Genomic DNA, 18,364 nt, shown 5'->3' on the forward strand with positions numbered 1-18,364 from the left:
ATGTAAAACACTACTTTTTTTTTTTTTTTAACTTAAAAAAGTGATGAGGCGAAAACGATCGGATTTCCAACGTATTCAACATAGCTATGTTGAATACGTTGGAAATCGCGATTGTTGATCCTAAATAAAAATTTAAACCCTTCACCCTCCTTAATCCCCCCCCCCCCAAGACTTACCACAACTCCCTGGTGATCCAGCGGGGAGTCAGGACGCCATTTCTGAACTTTTTTGCGAGGAGCACGTGACGTCGGCGCCACGTCACCTGCTCCTCGCAAAGGAGTTCAGAAATGGCGTCCTGACTCCCCGCTGGATCACCAGGGAGTTGTGGTAAGTCTTGGGGGGGGATTAAGGAGGGTGAGGGGTTTAAATTTTTATTTGCACATATGGACATAGACTCAACTTATGGAATTCTCCATATGTCCATATTGACCGCAAATGGGACCCCCTTTCGAATTATGGACTTATGAACATAAACTTTTGCTCTGCACATCCCTAGCAGTTTTGGTCACCTCATTCAAGAAAGACTTAGCAGATCTAGAAAAGGGCAACAAGAATGATAAAAGGGATGGAACATCTCTCCTACGTTGAGAGGCTACATACACTAGGGCTCTTCAGCTTAGAAAAGAGAAAGCTGAGAGGGGACAAGATAGAAGTTTCTAAATCATGAGTGGAGTGGAAGGGGTAAATAAAAGATGGTTATTTACCCTTTCAAAAACAAGGGGACATTCCATGAATCTAACAAACTGCAGAATCAAAACAGATCGTAGAAATTACTTTTACACTCAGTACACTGTCAAGCTATGGAATCTGTTGACAGAGAATGTGATTAATAGAGATGTGCTTTGGCTGAATCTTTTGGTTTGGCCTTCGTTATGGGCCCACCGAGAGAAATTTCGGTTTCCTGTGGTTCGGGCCTTTTTTTTTCCAACTGCCCCGAATTTCGTTTTAGTGCGCGCTAACCCAAAAAAAGAATGTTTATGAACTTGCGGAAAAATTGTGTTCATTTTTCGGGTTTCCCAAAACAGGACAAATTAGGCAATTTTGTCCAAAATGAACGCACATCCCTAGTTAAGGCAAGTAGCATGGTAGGGTTTAAAAGAGGTTTGGGACAGCTCCTGGAAGAAAAATCTATAACACAGTATTAGCTAGGAAGACTAAAGTAAGCTATTGCTATCCGAGGGAGTGAATAACAGGAATTACATCTTCTTTTTGGGATCTGCCAGGTACTTGTGACCTGGATTGGCCACTATTGGAGACAGGATGCTGGGCAGGTTGGACCTTGTTCTGACCCAGAATGGTATTTCTTATGTTCTTATATATGCTGATAAAAGTGTGATTATACAAGATAACTTATTTTTCTTATATTTCTATCATAAGGGTACAACAGCCATTGAGAAGGTGCTAGTTTTAAATCTGATCTGTCAAGGGCAATAGTTGATCTTTCCAAGTCCCTTATTTATAATCAACAATTTTTAAATTGCAAATCAGACTTGCACTGTATGAAAATTGTCAATTAGCTTATCATATGCATGTGGAGCATGCTGCCTCCAAGGAGTCCTTCAGCCTTTGCCTCTTAGTACAAATGGATAGAAATCCTATCAAGGACTGAAAAAAGATTAAACGAAGATAATACAGAATTACATGTGCTAGAAATGTTTGTATAGTCATGTTTCTACCTTATTTTTCAAACAGTTTTTCATAGGTACTACACAGAAGGAACATTTTGGAAAATAGAATCCCCAAAGTTTATCTTGGGATAATGATACTATTATTTTTTGAATAATATGGATCCTTTTCAGTCTTTTTGCTCATGTGTTAAATTGTACTGATTATTAACTTGAAAGAGTTGCATGTATAAAAATCACATACGTGCATAAATAGCATATACTCACGGCTAACTTTAGGACAGCTCTAAAGGATGACCACACTTACAGAGTCAGTTATCAAACTGCCATGTGGGGTTATTGCATGTGTTAGAGCATTATTGCATGCAATAACGCCTACTACACGCGGTGAATGAAACCACACTGCTGTGATGCGGCTGGGTGCACACTATTGCTCCCCCCTGCCCCTTTTTGCTTCACGGCTCATCATATCGCTATATTTATAGCAGAATGATGAATCCCCCTATTAGTCAGATAAGTTATATGGCTAACTCTGAATATCACATTTAACTGGATAACTTAGCTCCTCCCTGGAATGCCTCTGAATCACCCCTAGAATTTAGCCAGATAAGTGGCATATTTTTCTTTAGCCAGATAACTTCTTAGTTATCCTGCTAAATACATGTTGTTATTACATGCGTTTTAGTGGATCCTTGGGTGCTGTGGAGATGGCCACGCCCATGGGGAGGAGCCCCGTGAGGAGCCACAGCACTGGGCTAGACTCTTATACACAAACCACCGGAATTGAACTCTTTTATTATACAGCTTGAAGTAGCAACCAGGTGGCAGTGGTGAGTTGTAGTCTCAGGGACCTCGGCAGAGGGAGCCCTTCTCTCCTAGAAGACGTCAGGAGGTTCCGCAGCAAGGAGTTACTGTGGATGAGACAGATGAGAAATTAGAGTACTCACTCGGTGTTAGCTGTTATGGATGCAATTCCACCAGATAGTTGTCGTAGGTACAGGCACTGAGGCAGGGAGAGCAGGCCCTCAAGGAGCGAGTGCCTGTTCCCTGAATGGCACCTGAAAATAGAACAGAGGGCCCCCGAGGAGTGGGTACCCACGTTAGTAGTAACCCCGAAGGGCAGAAGGAAAGCTTCCTACAGGCATCAGAGAAGCGGCAGAGTAGTGCAGACAGGAACAGTTCGAGTCTATTCGAGCCTTTGCCAACTCGGTGAGCTAGCAATCTTGAGAAGTAGATATACCCAGATTGGCGTGACGTCAGATGAGGGAACGCCCTCGAGGTTCGCGCCACTGGGCGTACTTAGACATGGGTTGCGCACGCGCGCACCCTAGCAGGTACTTGGGAGGAGCAATGGCATACGGCTGCACCATAGCCATTCCGGGGACGCCAGAGAAGTCGGCTTGACGACGCTGCGGTAGCCATCTTGCCCAAGTAAGCGGGAGGAGCCGAGATAGGGGTGCAACAAGCAGGGTGAAGCCGAAGACCGATGGACGCAACAATACATATGAAGATGGACTTCTAGATATCTAAACGTACTGTCACTGATGGGTCTGATCCTGCACCAACTATTAAAAAATCTAAATAGGAAGGTGCTATAGCTGAAAGTGATTCAATACCTTTTTTTCTACTAAGCAACAATTTATTTTATTTATTTATTTATTTATTAAAGGCTTTTCTATACCGAATTTCTTGATACAAATCAAATCAACTCGGTTTACATCAAACAATTAGGAACTATAACCAACCAAACAGTAAATACAATTTGAAGGAGAGTAAAGTTACATTATAACAAGGATGTATAACTTGGAGGAGGAAAAATAAGAGGGGGACGAGAGATTAAGATATACATTGGGGTATGCGAAGGTGCAGATAGAATACCTCATGATAAATTTGTAAACATGTTTGATAAAAAAAAAATAAAAAATTATGAGGTCCATATCCAAAAGCCAGTTCAGCAGCAAAGTTACCCATATAACTTACCCAGATATTCAGCAGCACTCATCCAGATAAAAGTGCTGTTGAATATATTCATCTAAAGTTATCTGGGTAACTTTGCCATCCAATTATTTATTTAAAATTGCTATATTCTGTTCAATCTAAGTGGATCCATTCTAAGTGGATCACAATGTTAACATTAATAGATATACCAGATAAACAACCCTTAAACCTCCTATATAATAATTCAGAAAAACAGAGCTCCCACTACTTACACACTGTAGTCAGATTTGGGGAAACACCTAAAGAAAACATATTTTCAATTTCTTCTGAACAACCTTCAGATCCCCCATCTCCTGAAGCTCAGCAGGCAACATATTTCACAGCTTGGATTGAGTCACTGAGAACACCCTGCTATGATCGTGGACCCTTGGGCTGGCTAGAAGGTGGTGATGCAGCGCTGGAGGAGAACCCACAGTGAAGTCATAGCCGGGAGGCGGACTTGAAGCAGAGATCTGAGAGAGTCTTCACCACTGGAAACTCTAGATCCCCCCGGGAGGAGCCCTTGGGGACCCGAGCCGCTTGGACTTAGGCACAAGGAAGAAGTCAGAGCTTGGAGACCAACAGGAACTTCACTACTGGAAGCTCGTGATCCCCCTCCCCCCCCCCCCCCCCGTGAGGAGCCCGTGAGGACCCGAGCCGCTTGGACTTAGGAGCAGTCTCCGGAGGATGAAGGTCAAGAAGAACTCCAAATCAAGGAGGGCTGCAGAGATGCCAGAAGTAGAACCAGGCCAAGGGTCAGGGCAGGCGGGAGACAGCAGAGGCAGAGGACAAGCCGAAGTCAGGAGCCAGGAAGACAATCCGAAGTCAAAGCCAGGAAGACAATCCGAAGTCAAAGCCAGGAGACAAGCCGAAGTCAGGAGCCAGGAAGATGCAGGAACAAGACGAAGACAGCAACTAGCCAACCTCAAAGAGGGAACCTTGTTGCAAGGTAAGGTTAGACTGCAGGGTTTAAATCCCTACTGGCGTCTAACGTGTTGCCGGGGGCGGAGCCATCTTCTCCCACGCTGGTCCCTTTAAATTTGGAGTCCTTGCATGCGCCTAGAGGGGCGGGACTCGAAGGACGTTGGTGGCGTCTCCCTTGCCAAGGGAGCGCCGTGAGCAGGAGCCAGTCAGGCCCAAACAGGCCCCAGAGAGGCCGCAGCAGTCTGGAGCATCCCCGACGAAGGAAGGGGGACCGGGGCACGACCTGGGACCGCAACAGCCATTGAGTGCCTTTTTAGTGAGCTTTTCCAGTGAAGGGCAATTTTAAAAAAATGCTTATCTGCTGATCACTGTACCCAAGCAGGAGAACACGCAGAAACCAACTCTGTAAGATACTGGGAGTCCTCATCCTTAAGAACTTTAAAAATTTAAACAACTATTTTCTAATAGTTTGCTGAACTTTTGAATATTGAAAGAAAAAATATTGGACCCATGATGTTGTATCCCCCTTCCCCACCCCACCCCAATCCTCAAGAGAAGAAAAATGTAGCAGGATAGAGCAGCAAAGGAAATGCTACCTCCTGCCCCACCCAGTCCCCAAGAGAAAAAAACTGTAGTGGAGTGGAGCAGCACTGAATCTTCCTTCACCCTCACCCCCATCCTCCAAGAGAAAAAAATAGAGTGGGCTGAACTGCTCTGATCCCCACATAACCCATAACCAAAAAATAATGAGGCACCAAATTCCCACTCTCCAACCGCACCCCTGAACCCCCAAAAGTGCCCTGGAAAACCAGTGAGAGAAGGAAAGGCTTTCACCTCCAGCCACTGAGCTGAATGCTAAGTTCCAGTACAGCTGACAGGGACTGGAATTAGTATTCATGTATTAAGATCACACAGGTGTGAATAGGCCAATCCTCATTCAGAATGGAGTTCTCCCCTCTAAGTGAAGGGATTGATCTATTCAATCACTTGAGCATCTATAATCATTTTTAAAGTTTCAGCTGTACCCCACAGAAATGTGCATTTGTAAATGTCATACTCTCTGTAATGGTAGAGGTTATGTTCCTGTTTAAAATGTTGCTAAGTTCTCCCTCCTACACTGTTGTGGATGTTTTCAGATATATCGTCAAAGACCGAAGCATCAATTGACCTCCCCCCCCATTATCCCGCCCTCCCCATTATCGAGCCATCCCACGTGTCACCTCCCCCCCTGTTATTTTTCCGCCCCAACTCTCTCCTGCCCCACCCACCATGGGAGATGAGGGGGACATCGTCGTTGACGTTGTCGACCCTGGATTTCCTGGGTGGCCCTGGGCGGGTCATCAGCCGGAGGGTGGCGTAGCGTCCAGAGAAGGGCCCTCAAACCTTGAGGGGCGCCTGGACGCTATTCTGCTCCTCCTGGCGCAGATTACCCACGGCCAGGCGACCCGGGAGGGAATGGCAGTGCAGGTGATGATCCTGCACGATCTGCATCTTGGCCAGCAGGAGATAATTGAGCTCCTGCAAGCAATTGCAGGAGCTCAGTCCCTACTGGTCATGGTGCGGGCTCCTGCAGGACGGGCACTGCCTGAGGACCGTCAATAACGATGCTCCTCCTCCTCCCCCATGGCATGGTCCCTCCCCTTTTTTCCCAACACCCACCCTTTTCAAAATGTAAATATTTTTTTGTAAATAGTTTAAATTTCAAAATATATATAATATATTTGCTTCAAAAAGTTGGTTCACGTTTCCTTTCCACAATTGATTGCATGTCACTTATGTGGTGATACAGTGGCCATAATCAAGTACAGAATGACTGCCAAGGATGAGGAGAACATGCAGAGCATACAGGCGGAAAAGAAAGGGAAAATCTACCTGAAGAGGAGCACATGAAATACAAAGGGAAACAATCAAAACAGAAGAGGAGCACCTGGAATACAAAGGGAAAATCAAACCAACAGAAGAGGAGCACATGGAATACAATGGGAAAATCAAACCAACGGAACAGGAGAATACAAGAGAAAATCTACAGAACAGAAGAGGATCACATGGAATACAAAAGGAAAACTCAACCAAGACAGAAGAGAAGCACATGGAATACTACAGTAAAATGGACCAGACAGGCAGAAGCACAGACCCCCATACAGGCAGCTGGGCATTTCAGTCATGGACGTCCGGAAAGAGACCGGAACGTCCATGAACGGAAGCCGCGACCTGGACCTTCCCGCCTGTATCCGGGCGTCCATGATCGGAGGCCCAGCCGGACATCCAAGGTCGTGGCTTGGACATCCGGCTGGGCGCTCAAGGCAGCGGGGCCTACAGGCGGGAAGGTCCATGAAGGGAAGCCGCGACCTCGGACATCCAAGGTCGCGGCGTCCGTTCATGGACCTTCCCGCCTGTATCCGGGTGTCCACGATCAGAGGCCATGCTGCCTTGAGTGCCCAGCCGGACGTCCAAGGTCGTGGCTTGGACATCCAGCCGGGCACTCAAGGCAGCGGGGCCTACAGGCGGGAAGGTCCATGAAGGGAAGCCGCGACCTCGGACGTCCAAGGTTGCGGCGTCCGCTCATGGACCTTCCCACCTGTAGGCCCCGCTGCCTTGAGCACCCGGCCGGACATCCAAGGTCATGGCTTGGACGTCTGGCCGGGCGCTCAAGGCAGCAGGGTCTGTAGAAAAGAACCATCCACTTACCTGGTGGAATGACATTTGAAATGACATTTGAAATGACAGGTACCAGGGCACCCTGGATACTGTATAGGCGCTGCATACCGCTCTATACAGTAAAATGGATTGTGAATACCTACCACTTCATTGATGTACTTTGGACGCCGCTTGGATTTGCATCTAATTTGAATACTGAATCGAGTGGCTTGTGAACCAAGATGTGCGCGCGGCAAACGAAGGTGTGCCCGGCACTGCCGCACTTTTTCTTACGCGTCCTTACTGTATCGGCCCAAAAGAAAGAAGGAATGGAGTTCAATAATGGGTCAATTTTCCAAAACCCACTGAGCGGATAAGTTACCCATTTATCGTTAACCACATTTTTAGCCAAACTTGCCACTCTAATTTGTGCAACCGGAGCTGTGCATATAAATGTAGCTGCAAAATCTATTGTGACTAGCTGAATAAAATAAACCCACCTAACAATGCCTTCAAAACTCACTATTTGCTAACTGGCTAAATGTGTGCATCTTGCAATTTTATGTGGACAAATTTAGCTGGTTGATGGGGGAGGGGGAGGGATTTTTAATCAGCTAGATTTAACCAGTTAACTTCTGAAGTTAACCAAATAAACCTTCCAAAAAATCCAGCCTGTAATAATTACTTTTATTACTTTTTCCAACATTTTGTCCATATTAACTGAAATCCTGCTGCATAGGTAGGGACCTTTGTTTTCAGTTTTTATTTTCCCCAAGAATTTATCAGTGTTTATTATAACAAACAAAAATGGGAGAAAATCATTGGGGGAAAATGAATGTCCCTATGCACAGGCTATCTATGCTTGGAGTAGGTGATGGAATAGTCAAGTGGTTTGCATCTTACTTATTCAATTAGCAACAACAGGTCAGGGGTGGAGGATGATGGGTCCTCCTGGAGTACTATAGCAATAGATGTTCCACAGGGCTTGCCCTCTGCTCTTTTCAAGGTTTATCTTCTAGGGATGTGAATCGTTTTAGGACGATTAAAATTATCGTCCGATAATTTTAATATCGTCTTAAACCGTTATGGAACACAATACAATAGAGATTCTAACGATTTATCGTTATAAATCGTTAGAATCGTGAGCCGGCACACTAAAACCCCCTAAAACCCACCCCCGACCCTTTAAATTAAATCCCCCACCCTCCCGAACCCCCCCAAATGACTTAAATAACCTGCGGGTCCAGCGGCGGTCCAGAACGGCAGCGGTCCGGAACGGGCTCCTGCTCCTGAATCTTGTTGTCTTCAGCCGGCGCCATTTTCCAAAATGGCGCCGAAAAATGGCGGCGGCCATAGACAAACACGATTGGACGGCAGGAGGTCCTTCCGGACCCCCGCTGGACTTTTGGCAAGTCTCGTGGGGGTCAGGAGGCCCCCCACAAGCTGGCCAAAAGTTCCTGGAGGTCCAGCGGGGGTCAGGGAGCGATTTCCCGCCGCGAATCGTTTTCCGTACGGAAAATGGCGCCGGCAGGAGATCGACTGCAGGAGGTTGTTCAGCGAGGCGCCGGAACCCTCGCTGAATGACTTCCTGCAGTCGATCTCCTGCCGGCGCCATTTTCCGTACGAAAACGATTTGCGGCGGGAAATCGCTTCCTGACCCCCGCTGGACCTCCAGGAACTTTTGTCCAGCTTGTGGGGGGCCTCCTGACCCCCACGAGACTTGCCAAAAGTCCAGCGGGGGTCCGGAAGGACCTCCTGCCTTCCAATCGTGTTCGTCTATGGCCGCCGCCATTTTTCGGCGCCATTTTGGAAAATGGCGCCGGCTGAAGACAACAAGATTCAGGAGCAGGAGCCCGTTCCGGACCGCTGCCGTTCCGGACCGCCGCTGGACCCGCAGGTTATTTAAGTCATTTGGGGGGGGGGTTCGGGAGGGTGGGGGATTTAATTTAAAGGGTCGGGGGTGGGTTTTAGGGGGTTTTAATGTGCCGGTTTTGCGATTTTTAGATTTTTCACAATTTTTCACGATATTTTACCCCCCCAAACGGCAACAATACGATTCCCTCCCCCTCCCAGCCGAAATCGATCGTTAAGACGATCGAGGACACGATTCACATCCCTATTATCTTCAATCTTTGTGTTCTATTTTAACCTCCTTTAATATATAAAATAATGACATTTAGTTACTCTTTCCAGTGGGTAATAATTTATCTACAACTGGTACCATTTACAATTGTTTGCAAGTGGTTAAAACTTGATTAAAGAAAAAATGTCTACTTTTAATTTTGAATGTGGGTAAGTCTGAAGCTGTATAGATGGGGCAGTCTCCTATCCTGATACCCTAACTAATTTGTAATTTGCAGGGATGATTCTCATATAAGTAAGGGATTTTTTTTTAATTGATTCAAAGTTGTCTCTGAAGGCCCAGTTAAATGCTGAAGTCCCAGTTAAACGCTGTTTTTAAATCCTTGAAGTACCTTTTATCATGGCATGATTATTGTACAGTTATCCAATCATATATTTTGTCCACAGTAAACCTCGATGAGGTGTTTCCTAAATGTTGCTTTAAAGTTTTACAGCTATTTAAATATAAGGTTGCCAACTGGCTCTAGATTTTCAGGATAGGTTGATCTGAACCTAGTTTTACCACATTGCATGTAGGAGCTTGTATTCTGACTGCCCTATTGCAGTCCCTAAGAAAAGTAAGACTACAAGACCAGACATGCAGTGGGGTAAAACCAGGACCAGATCAGCCTATCCTGGAATTTTGGAGCTAGTTGGCAACCCTATTACAGAATGAAGCTGCACCTCTTATTGCACCATGTTCTTTACAAGACTATATCACACCTTTTTATAATAGTTGCATTGGTTACCTATGATACAGTGACCTAATTTAAAGTTGTTGGCTTTGGCTTTTAAGTTTCTTAAGGGTTAGGGTCCTTCTTACCTTGCTGATTTGCTTTCAGAGTACAGACCACCTCAGCTTTTCTGGTGCTCCGATCTTATTGAGCGTGCATTTGATAAAGGATGCCCATCTTCAGGCCATCCATTTTTCAGTCTTCAGGCTAGTTTTATGGGATGGGCTACCTTCTGAGCACCATGGCATTGATGATTATAAGGCATTTAACACAATTTGAAAGATCATTTATTTCAGCAGGTTTATACCTGATGTTTTATTTTTTAATTTTAATTTGTGCCTTGACTCAGAGTCAAGTATTTTGTTAATCTTTGTTCTGTTATACTTAATTCTGTTTGGTGTTTATATTTAGTTTATTATGTTTTATGAATTATGTTTATATATGTGATTATGGAATCCCATTAGTATAGCTGTACTATCATTAGAGGAATATAAGTAGTTTTAATAAATAATAATAAATCTAGGCATCCAACTATGATTTAATTAACATTCCATTTTACATGTTTTAGCAAATAGACCCCATAGTTCTGAATCATAATTGCATCATCTTATAGACTCTTATATTTTTGTACCTGAGAACAGGATGAATCTATGTTCCCTGTGGACTGTAATTCCTGAAGCTCCATGATATTTTCTTTATCTGTAGATTGACTTTGTGATGTGAGAAAATACATCATCTTAATATCTGATAATCATTTCCAAACAGTATTTTACATTTTTTCTGGTTTACACTGATGTGCATTTGTTGGTGTTTGAGGTAGCTGTGGGTGGATCCTTGGGCCGGTGGCAGATGACCACGCCCCCGGGGGAAGATCCCGAGAGGGGACCACCGGTCAGGCTCAGAGTATGGAGACAGATACACACTAGTTCTTTTATTAAACAGTATATTGAACTACCAGAGGTGGCAGTAGTGAGCTGGAAGTACTCGGCAGGGCTGTAGTCCCTCAGGTACTGGAACAGCAATCCTGGATAACTGAGCTATAGAGAAACTGAATATAGTGAGTAGGCAGGGTATGCAGAGTCCAGGAACAGTGCCTTGATGGTAACGCTCACACAATAGTCTCTAGAAGTAGTCCAGGTGTTGGAATAGGTTAGGCCCTCGAGGAGCGATAACTCACTGGTGTAGTAGGCAGCGATGACTTCCAGGCAGAAAGAGTATTCAGCTGGCACTCGCTCCTCGAGGAGCGAGTGCCAGTTCCTGACTGTGACCTGAAAAACAAAGAGAGAGTGAAGCCCCCAAGGAGTGGGTACCCCTGGTAAGTCCGAGGAGGCAGAGTGGCTTAGAACAAATCCTTTTCCTTTCCTTGCTAACTCAATTAGTTAGCGATTTCTAAGACCTTATATATCTGGTACTGATGATGTCATCTCAGGGGGATGCCCCCGACGTTCGCACCACTGCTGGTACATCAGTCGGGGCCACACCGCGCGCACCCTTAGGCCCTTGTGAATCATGGCGGATCGCAGCGTTGAGCCGCTCCGGGGACACCGTAGGAAGATGGCAGAGAGACGCCGCGGCAGCCAACCTTCCACTTGAGCAAGAGGGGGTCGCCAAGGAGGTGAGGAGGGCGGAGTGGAGATGTCGAGCAGCGACTGTCGCAACAGCATTGTACAATCCATCATTACTCTTTGATGTCAGAATGTTCAACATAGCATTCAAATCCCCAATATCCTATTTGGGAAACTCTGGTTTTTGTGGGGGTAAGATCCACATTTATGCTTTTCAAGATGATTCAATGGACAACCTGGTATCTCAGTGGCAATGTTACACAATTCCAAGAAGGAGCTAAGTTTGTGTCACAGTTTACAGCATCTGTTCTCCATGCCAACCAGGGCTGGTAATGCTGTGAGGCAGCATTCACAACCCCTAGAGGGAAGGGGGTTTTAGTCATCATGCAAGAACAACACCTAGCAGACAGATTTAGGGCCCATGATTACAGGGCTCCAGAAGATGCTTTGGTGCATGGCCTCCAGCTGAGATTTATTACCTCAATGAGTGGACAAAGGGAAGGGAGGGGATATAAAATAGCAAAAATATCCATGGGGAGTTGTGATGAAGATTCTTGGTACCAGATCCTAACCCTGGTTCCAGTTGGGCCATGAAAAAGGTGGTACACATTTGAATTTTCTGCATTACAGCTTTTTTTTCTTCGCTTTTTCTTTCTAACATCTTTTTTTCTTATTATATCCCATGCCTTAATTAATAAAATATACACCATTAGTTTTGATAAGCATGATTCACCATATTACCTATAGAGGGATGGGAGAGGATTATGGACTAGCGGTACATTGAAAAGAAAACAAAAACTGTCCTTTTCACTTAAAGAATTATCCCAGTATTTAAAATTCAATTTTCCACCTAAAAGCAGTGAAATAACCACAACACTTATCTCTTAGGCTTGCAGGTTGAGAATGCAATACATCCCGAATGTATGCAGTCCCTCTGAATACAATATAACCCACGATTACTTCATCAGGGAGTAATTACCTTCAAAAAACTAACCACTTAAGAGGTCCCAATAAGTCACCTAAAACCAGCAATAAATTTATATCAAATAAATAAAATCAGTCAATAAATTACAACATTACTGGACTTATGCAGTAAACTTTAGCATGCATGTTAAGGCTCTCATCGGTATGCTAAAAATAGCGAGCTGCACAAGAAGGCCTTAACATGAATGTTAAAAGGATCCTAGAAGATGTTAATGTGAGCATGCAAAATTTTGTGTGTCCAAGTAAATGAAGGAATGTTATATGCAAATGAGTAGTTACTAAGCTCATGCTAAGTAACATGATGCTCACCCTCTACACTATTTTGCAAATGATCAGTAACTGGCCACTGTTTAATGCCTTTCTTAGACTGGTATTAACATGAGCCTATTATTTAAATAGTATGGTCACATTAAATGACGCATACTTAATTTTCATTTTCTCTTGAAGTCCCCTGTTATCTTTCAAGAGGTATACAAGAAAGTCTGCCACATGGAGGTTGTTTATCAGTGTAGAGGAAAGAAGTGGGACACCTATTACACTCCAGGAGAAGAGGTCAAAGGAGAGAAGAGAGTTCCTGAAGAGGAAAAGCAAGACCAAAACACACATTCCTTAGATGTTTGCCTAGGAGGTAGACAATACAGGGGAAGAGGAGGCAGAAAATGCAGCCTGCTAGACAATCCCACTCCCTGGCTAGTCACAAAAGCAGCGGGCCTCCAATGCAACAGGGCCCTCAGGGGCAAGTGACAAGGATAGTGGGCCCAGACAGTCTTTCCCCCATCCCCCTTCAAATGTGAAAAGCAAGTTTTAACAAAGAGCCAGCAAGATGAGGGAGAGATGTAGTAGAGGGAGAGAATGATGGGGAGAAGGAGGTAACAGAAGCAACACTCTGGAGTGCTTCAAAAATAAATCTAGCTGAATCTGCTGTGGAACAGAAAGCATCTACTACACTCATGGAGGTCTTGCAGGGTTTGGGATGTTCGGGGGGGGGGGGGAGGGAGAGAAGAGATTAGTAGACAGGCCTGTAATTTTCATATTGGGAGGGGGGCCTCAAGCTTCAATGGCCCATAATTTCACACATGTGCACCCGATTTTATATTGGAACAGGCATGTGTGGGCGGGAGCAAACTCGTGCATGCAAGGCGGGAAACATTTTTAAGAAACGCGCGCCAACACAACTAGGCCTTTCCTCAGTTCCCCTTCAGTCCACTCCAATCTGACTGGGAGGGAACTTCCTAAACCCCCTAGCTAACCTTCCTCCCTTTTCCCCTCTCCGACCTGACCCCTAAACCCCCCCCCCCCCAATTAACCATCTTTTTAAAACTTTTTCAACTTACCTGCTCTCCCAAGCAGCAGTAAGTTGTGCATGCTGGCTGGCTACTGGCGTGCACTTCACCAGGACAGCAGCTAATGGCGCTGTCCAAGCCAGCCCCTGCCCCCACCCCCACCAAGATCCTACCCCCAGCCCGCCTCTTTTCTCACAGCCAGCAATTTCGTGCATACTGCAAGATACACGAGTGGCCACTGGCATTCTAAAATCACTGAGACATGTTCGTGGCCTGGCCATGCGCGTATCTTGCAGTTTTTACATGCGCCAGCGATTTAAAATTAGGCCTTATGTGCGCTTATGATATTTAGCTTCCCTGTGATAGATAACTTCATCATGCTATATACCCAATGCATTTTTGGGTTTCCAAGCATGATAATAGCATGATCACACAATCGGGGACATTTTTTTTACCAGGAGCATTCTAAATCATTGTGCTTGATGTGTTAAGTGGATTTTAATGAGCCTGTCAACAGGTTACAGAATTTAGTCCTTCTAATTAGTGATATTTCTTTGGCAAAATTATATGCATACTTTTGAAAATGCAGTAGCATGCATGTAATTCAAAATCCCACCACAACCCTGCCAACAACAACGCCTCTTCACACTGCAGATAAAAGTATATGCATAAGGGTCCTATATGCATACTTTTAAACATGAATAGGGTGGATAGTTTTTAAAGAGCCTGCTCCTGCAGATAAAGCACTATTTTACCAATGGAAATTACTTTCAAAATTACCCTCTAAATGGTTGCTTTTCTCCCCATTTTTTATTTGTAATTTTCATTTTCAATAAAAATAAGTGAAAGTATGAAAAACCAAGAAATATTGTAAATTAAGAAATATTAATGATATCAAAAGAAATCATCAGTGAACAATCATAGGTGAGAGTATGCGGCATGTAGAAGATGTAGAGGAAAGTCACAAATAAGAAAAAGGAATCTAGTGTAAAAGAGAGACTAAAATGTAATAAAATGTAGACTGTAGATTCTAGACACTTTAATTGTCCTTAGGAGTTGAACTGTTTGTGCTTTTAGCTTGAAGAAAACATCTTAAATAATCTGGTTTAAAGAATACATGATTCACACCAGCAAACATAATTAAACATTTGCAAGGGTAGCAAAGAAAAAAAGATGCTTCTAAACTCCTAAGCTTCCTGGCGCATTGCAAGATAAAGCTTTCTTGTTGCCTGAGTAACATTTGCTACATCAGGGTAAATCCATATTCTTTGTCCTAAAAATAATGTTTGAGAATTACAGAAGTGAAGGTGCATTGACCATGCTAAGATTCTGTTGAAGCACAAAACATACCAGGAGAGTAACCTTATAATTTTCTTCTGAGGTAGAAAAAAAGCCATTAGATCCATGGGGGTAGATTTTTAAAAACTGCGCCCGTGCGTACTTTTGTTTGTGCGACCAGTGCAAAGAAAAGTACGCCGGATTTTAATAGATACGTGCGTAGCCACGCGTATCTTTTAAAATCTGGGGTTGGCGCGCGCAAGGCTGTGCAAAATCGGCAGCCTTGAAATCGGAGCGGCCTCGGAGGGAACTTTCCTTCCACCCACCACCGCACCTTCACCCATCTAACCCCCCCCCCTACCTTTTTTGGAAAAGTTACGCTGCCCGAGGCAGGTGTAACTTGCACGCGCTGGGCCGGCTGCCGGCGCACCATGTTCCGGTCCGGGGGCTGGTCCGGAGGCCGCGGCCATGCCCCCAGAAAGCCCCCGAATGTTGCGCCGCCCCCCGACACGCCCCCTCTAGCAAAGCCCCGGGAATTACGCGCATCCCGGGGCTTGCGCACGCCGCCGAGCCTATTCAACATAGGCTCGGCGCGTGCTGGGGGAGGTTGAGGCAGGTTCTGTCCAAACCATTGAGTGTTATTCTTTTATAGATCCCTTGCCCCAAGTCATTTTTGCCCCCTGAAGAAAACACATTCACTGGGGGTATAGCTTATTAGCTTCAGTGGGTATTCCCAACACTTCCACAAGGTACTTCTTCCACATCTTTCGTGGCCCCATTCCAGGAGCCCTAGGGAAGTTCAACTGTTGCAGGTTAAGTGACTTTCTCAGATTTTCTATCTGTTGTATTTTCCTGTGGAGGCTAGTTTTATCATGAATAACCCCCAAGATTAACCAGTTTCCCCTCAGTCACTTCCTTCCCTAACAACTAAATTCTCCGAATATATAGATTGATGATTATTGGAAAAAGTCTTAACATTCTCAAACAAGAAACTTATATGTGAGGAACAAATATTTAGCGGAGCATCCAGCCTCACCAATGCCTACCATATTTCATCTAGTCACACTGGAGGCTTGATAAATGGTGGAGTTCATCTAATAGGAGCAAAAGAGAACAACCCATTAGGCTGCAGTTGTGCCAATTCGCCAACATTAATGAAGAGTACGGCTCCAAGGCCCCTCCAACTGCTCCTTTGATGTAACCTCCAGGACTAGAACAGTCTCAGCCCCTCTCACAGACTGAACATCCTTCTTGTCATTTTTGGGGAACAGCATTACCTTCCCAACCTTTTCATAACTGTCTTTCCGTGGGGGCTGCCTGAGGGCTCAATGAGATAACACTTCCAAACAGTTTTGATATACCTCCATGGGGTTCACTGCAGGAATAGGCAGCTCCTCTAATCCAATTGTGTGTTTATGATATCCCTCAGTCTTCTCCTACATCAGGGGGAGAGCTTGAATCTCTGAAGGGGAGACATTTTCTCTTCCCTTTCTTTTTGCCAGCACAGTTGAGTAAATCAGAAAACTAACATCCAAGAAACAATAGCAGAAGGCTCTTCCTGCAGGCAAATCCAAATGAGAGCTGTAAAGGTGGTGAGTTTTTTCTTTTCAATGTAATTGCCACTACTGAAATTCTGGTTGGAATGTTATTGTACTTTTCACCTACTATTATGTTAATTTTGGGGCAATTTTCATATATGCCTGCATAGTTTCAAAGACCATGGTTACTGTTATCCATGGACTTTGCATTAATTTTCTATAAAAAGTATAAGCATAATTTCCCCCATAAAAATTGTCCCTGGAAAAGTACCCAGAGATTTGCACCTGCTTTCACTGAATACTTTTTCCACAGAAAATAATGCATGCAGTTTTGAACATACAAAACTCAGGAACACAATGCAGGTAAAAGTACATCTGTTGTGGAACAAAGGCTGACACTTTAACCATGTGGAAGGTGGGCAATTTCTGAAATGCACTTTGTGCAGGTAAAAATGCTATTTATCTGTTATTGTTTGTAAGGTTTTGGGTGGACCCTTGGACACTCTGGCTGCTGACCATGCCCACGGGGGGAAGTCCCGTGAGGGGCCACATGTCAGGCTCAGCTTTAGGACACACAACACAGATAGATCTTTTATTAACAGTATTGAGGAGCCACCAGAGGTGGCAGTAGTGAGCAGAGATGAAGCCCGGCTGGGCTTGTAGTCCCTCAGGGCTCTGGAACAGTGATCCCACACTAGCTGTGTTAAAGTGAAGAGAAACTGAGATAGTGAGTACAATGAAGTATATGCAGGGTTCTGGAATAGAGCCTAATGGTTGAGTGCTCACACAGCGGTTTCTCTTGGTAGAAATCACAGGAGCTGGAGTAGAGGCAGGCTCTCGAGGAGTGAGTACCTGGTTCCACTTCCTGCTGAGAGAAGTAGATGGCAACTCACTGATGGTGTAGGCAGCGGTATCTTCCAGGCAGAAGTGAAGTCCAGGCAGCGAGTCCAGGAACATGGGCCCTTGAGGAGCGAGTACCGGTTCCAGAGAGCGACCTGAAAGAGAAGAGAGAGGCCCCCGAGGAGCGGGTACCCCAAATAGAGTAAGTCCAATAATGGAGAGGCAGAGTAGCTAGGTATGGAGAGGGAATCCCATCCGTAAGGAGTTCACGAGTACGAATACCTGACCCCTTGCTAACTCGATTAGCTAGCACTAGTGTAGGCTTTTTGTATCCAGGATGCGTGACGTCATCACAGGGGGATGCCCCTGAGGTTCACGCCAAAGAAAGTATTTGAAGCAGGGGCCGCGCTGCGCACACGCCCTAAGGCAGCTGGACAGCATGGCGGGAAGCAGCGCCCAAGCCGGACCGAGGAGGCCGGAGAGGACGGCAGGCAGACACCGTGGCAGCCAAATGTCCGTCAGTCGCGGGAGGAGTCGCCAGAGAGGTAAGGAGGGTGGAGTGGAGACATCGGGCATTTTTACCTGCACAAAAGTGCATTTCAGAAATTGCCCACCTTCCACATGGTTAAAACGTCAGACTTTGTTCCACAACAGATGTACTTTTACCTGCATTGTTTGAAGGTGTTCCTGAGTTTTGTATCTTCAAAACTGCATGCATTATTTTCTATGGAAAAAGTATTCAGTGAAAGCAGGTGCAAATCTCTGAGTACTTTTCCAGGGACAATTTTTATGGGGGAAATTATGCTTATACTTTTTTTTATAGAAAATTAATGCAAAGTCCATGGATAACAGTAATCA

The sequence above is a fragment of the Rhinatrema bivittatum genome, chromosome 10 (genome assembly GCF_901001135.1).
Source record: "Rhinatrema bivittatum chromosome 10, aRhiBiv1.1, whole genome shotgun sequence".
Classification (NCBI taxonomy): domain Eukaryota; kingdom Metazoa; phylum Chordata; class Amphibia; order Gymnophiona; family Rhinatrematidae; genus Rhinatrema; species Rhinatrema bivittatum.